Genomic DNA, 4,735 nt, shown 5'->3' on the forward strand with positions numbered 1-4,735 from the left:
GGGTGCAATTCATCAGTCTTACTTTAAACATCTGCTTTAGGAAGAGATGAATTGCATCCTTCAGATGCATATTTTTCCCTGCTGGTTATAAAGGGGATCAAGGTGGCTACCTCAGAGGCAGCATCTTTATTTTAATCCTGACCAAAATAAAGTCTCTGAATGGACTGAGGGGGCTATAGAAAACACTCCCAGCAACTTGTAGTTTGCCTCTGAGTCCTGTTCTCATTTTTTATTCCTAACTTTGATTCCTGCCTGCTGCAATCTGGTCTGTAGTTCTTGGTACATTTTCCATCTTGCCCAATTATTTGTCCCCACCTAGCCTGCACTGCCGATTCCTGTTCCTGTCCCCTCACCTGAGGCTTAAAATCCCTAGCACCCTAACCTTTGTCTGAACCTGTGTTAAGCTTTCGCCTTGCCTCTTAGGCTTAGAATTTACAGATGCCTTTTCTTCTGTTCTTTCCGCTCAACTTCCATGTAAGGTATTTTCTATCTAGACCCTAGCATTAAGATTCCTTCCCACTCCTGACATTGATCTTTCTTGATGACAGGCTCCAGCTTGTACATCCATCTCACTTCCAGTTTAGCAGCCCTATCTACCCATGTTCTGTTTATAGTAATTAAGATGTCAGCCATTGAAGTAGGAGTTTTTGCCATATAACTTTATCTGTACTATAAATTGCAATATGATTCAATGAATATGACTATTAAATGTTCATCTAATAGAAATGCAAAAGTAATACAGATCATGAATGGAGTGATGCACTTCATGGACATTGAGCATACGGACAAACCTCAATATTTGTATATCTGTCCACAAAAAATACATAGCTATTGCTGTTCAGATATTGAACTTCTCCTGAAACCCTTTAGTCATTTTTCCAAAAATAGCTTCATGATTTTCTTCTTGTGTCCTCTGTACGTTACCCATCCGAATCTCTCCATAGTGCTTTTTTTACCTAGTATTTCTCTAACACATAGTATCAGTAACAGAAGTTTGAGCAACAGTGTACCATGTCCCCTGAGTTCAGCAAACACTCAACCCCAGACAAAGCCCTCTTTAGGAAGTTCACATGTGCATTATTCTATCAATTTGGACTGCCAGCTGGAGCATCAGCTTTTCCAATGGCAACCATCTTCTGACAAGGGGCAAACAAAATGCTGATATTTGCAGATGCACTTTAGTTTAGTTTTAGCAACATCTCCTTACAGATAGTAACTGGGTGACTGAAACCCTCCATAATCTCAATAGAGCAGTCATTTAGTGAACTCCCCAAAAAACTCTTTTGCTACAGTACTCAATGAAAAATCTCAATATTTGTTAGCTCTTACAGTAAACAGAGATTATGCTAAATTATTAAATTCAAAATAAATCAAATTACTTGTCTATTAGTATGGTATTTTTAATGGAAAACTCAACAGACTGTTAAATGCAATTGCAATGAAATAAAGAATTGCATTAAACACCTTCTCCATCCTTTCAAGTGATAATACAGCCATAGCAATCCATTCATCAGTGACCCTCTCTCTACCCTTAAAATTACATGTGCATGTGCTTTTCTTTGTCTGATCAGTAAACTTCTAAACAAGACTCATAAAAAACCCCAAAACATTAGCAAATGGAAAATTAATTGTTAGAAACACCTCAACTACACCAAGCCCCTTCCCCCCTCAAAAAACAAACAAACACACAGGAAAAAAACCCAAGCAAGTTTATCCTTTCTAACATACCTTTTGTCATTAACATCCAAAGGGCCCCTGCTATTGCCCTTTTCAAACACTCGAGTATGTTAATGTCCATAATGGTGACCTAATCAGTTTAGGTGTATCATCCAAACAGTTTCACAGAAGCAATTGAGAGAATGTCATTGAGGACTTGCAAATGTAGTGTGCTTCAGCACGTCTGCAGAGCGGACCGGAGTGTGACAGATGGCAGCGATGTTATACTCCTTCTTGAAAGCTACTGATCTCTTGCATAAAATCACATTCTAATACAGAATTTAATTTGGTATTTAAATGGATAAAGCATGGAAGCACTAATAGATTCAAGTTCTGTTAGGAGCTGGGAGATATTCTTCACATAAAATCCCCAATTCTGAGCTTGGGTTCAGAAGTTACACCCACAAAATATAACTTCATACAGCCTGCTGGCAAGGCATAAAGCAGTTCTTGCCCTACATATGACAGTAAATGTCTTGATGTGGGAGCATGAGAAAATTCCTCCTAAACAGAAAATGGTAAACTGTTTAAGAATAGAACATACAAAAATAGCTTACAATACCTTTTCATTATTTCTTTTATCGTAATTAAAATTATTTATATTTACATAAGAAGGATCTATTGGAAATGGTCTAGGACAATACTCTGATTTTATGCAAAAATGGCTGAAGAATCTGGTATTGATGAGGAATAAATCCATGTGCCAAACACTTTCACTTGTTTTGCCAGCAGTTACTAACAAAATTACTAAAGGTCAAAGTTTTTTTTACTAGGAGGCATATTACAATCTTTAATCTTGTGCACATAGTTGAGAAACACCAGCACTGCACAAACTCTTGATAAAAATTCTCACAGCTTTCAGCACCCCACTAGGTTCTTCAAAACATTTTATAATATAAGGAGGAAAACGAAATGCAGAAACAGATGCTCTTCCTTCCTCATCTGTTCAGAAAATATTCCCCTTTAATTCAAGTCACTCCCACTCTGCACGGAGATTCCTATTCAAACACCATGTCTTTTATTCATTGATGAAGAAATAAAAACCACATCAGACAATAATATATTCAGAACTGACAATAACAATGAAATGGAGACACTACACAGGGAAAATACCTTTCTAGAAGAACTACTATATAAAATACCTAAGACTTGAAATTCTCTCTTAGCTCAGGTTTATTTATGGTTCTGCACTTTTTAATGCGGGGTATATTTCAACTGAATGAAGCCATGGGCAAAACACCAAGGGGAATCACAGTGAAGGTGAAAGTGGCCTGCGCCTCCACCATGTTTCATTTATTGCTTTCATGGTCCGAAAATGTAGTTGTTGTGTCTTGTATGTTTTTAAGCTCATATGATCTGAAACCTGTTGTGCAGTACTTTGCAGCCCATGAGCCTCCATGCTGTGGAGAGCAGCACAAAGGCACATCAGAGTGCTCAGAGGATACAAAAGCCAACACTGCAGCAGAAGTGGAAAATGGAGAGAAGCTGTCCTGGTGCCTTTTCACTGACACTGCCCAGGGGGCTGGCCAAGCCTCATCCAGGCAGCTCCAGTGAGCATAGCCTAACAACCCATGGGGGTCAAACAGGGTCCAAGACCACCCAGGTAGCACCTGCACTGCTTCCTTTGTCCTGTTTTGTTTAGATGAACAGACACAGTCTAAGTGTGTGACTTCTTAACTTTCATAAAGGTACCTTCCTCCTTCATTCATACTTACGTGACAATTTTATACTTCTGTGCTAAATTAACAATGAAATTATCTTCTAGAGCTTCTTTCAGACAAATAAAAATCTGCCAAGGTCTATTTTTCCTATGATGGTACCTATTTTCAAGAGGATTTGTTGAATTATCTTTAAGACACCTACATTTAACATATGAGGCAGAATCCCAGTCTGTGAACTGCTTTTCTCCCCCTTGCAAATAAACTTTCAGAGAAGTTCAGCATTTTCTGAATGGTATACTTCATGGCCTTCCAGGCTGTGTATGGATTAGTAGCATAGCCTTGCTGTATGTCTGCAAAACAGAAGAGCTGATGTAGAGGATCTAGCTTCCACACTGCAAATATTTCAATTGGAATTTAATTTAGACTAGTTAATTAAGCCCTTGTATAGCTCAAGGGTTCATCATCTGCTTGCAGCAAGTGTACCTTCAGACTATTTTTGGAGAACATATTCCAGTTTAGTTTCATCCTAAAGGAGTCCAGTTTAAATTTTCCAAGATGACATGATGTCAACAATCCTTTTTGTAAACCCATAAACAATTATACTTCAGGATATAGATGAATAGTTTCTATCAAATTGTTTCATATTGCAGGCAAGTCAGACTATCAAAAATGCCGGTGGACTGTTTTGTTGATGTTTTTATTTAAATTACTTTGAATTGCTTGTCAGGAAGTACATTATTTAGCTAATAGTTAATTTTAATTTCGGTCTTTATGAGGGAATTGAGAGGAAAAGGTAGGTATGTCTTACCGTTGACTGATAAACAAGGCAGAACATTCCCCCACAGAACACTCCACCTCTTCTGTGTATGTCACCTTTGCTCAGTGAAGGGATGTCACTCATGCTCTCTGGGGCCAAACTTCCATATGTAAAAGAAAACAAGAAGCTGCAGCCAGTCTGCTCATGAGGGGACCGCAGGCTGAGAAGCAGCCCAGTGGTAAGTAGGTCCAACAACTCAAATAACTTCAGGGGTACAAGAACCTTTCAGATGTACCCTCTGGTTCTTTGATGGCAAAGTGATTTAGTTAATTTTCAAATTTCAGAAATGCAAGTGAAATCCGCTCTTGCCTGAAAGTTCAAATCTCATTTAAACACAACCTTGGGACTTCTTTCAACTCTTGAATGGCTTTTTTTCTTTGTTTTGTAGTGGGTTTTTTTGTTTTGGTTTTTTTTTAGGGGAGGTTTGGTGGTTTTTTTGGTGAAATGAGCATCCGAGTTGTTTTGAAAAGACTTAAATGAGTATAGCTCCCAGGCTTTGTATAAAAATACAAACAAACAAAAAATAACTAAATGACTAACC

General features: G+C 38.1%; 1 long non-coding RNA gene across 1 annotated transcript; it reads right to left on the reverse strand.

The window, feature by feature from the left end:
- Positions 1-3,585: 3,585 nt before the first annotated feature.
- On the reverse strand, positions 3,586-4,376 carry LOC146443335 (uncharacterized). The gene is made up of 3 exons (XR_014856017.1): positions 4,186-4,376; positions 3,861-3,952; positions 3,586-3,727 (listed from the first exon to the last, which is right to left on the reverse strand). It is a non-coding gene; the product is annotated as an uncharacterized LOC146443335 (long non-coding RNA).
- Between the last annotated feature and the right edge of the window lie 359 nt (positions 4,377-4,735).

Source organism: Lichenostomus cassidix, chromosome 1Aa (assembly GCF_008360975.1).
Source record: "Lichenostomus cassidix isolate B80296 chromosome 1Aa, HeHo_3.0, whole genome shotgun sequence".
Classification (NCBI taxonomy): Eukaryota; Metazoa; Chordata; class Aves; order Passeriformes; family Meliphagidae; genus Lichenostomus; species Lichenostomus cassidix.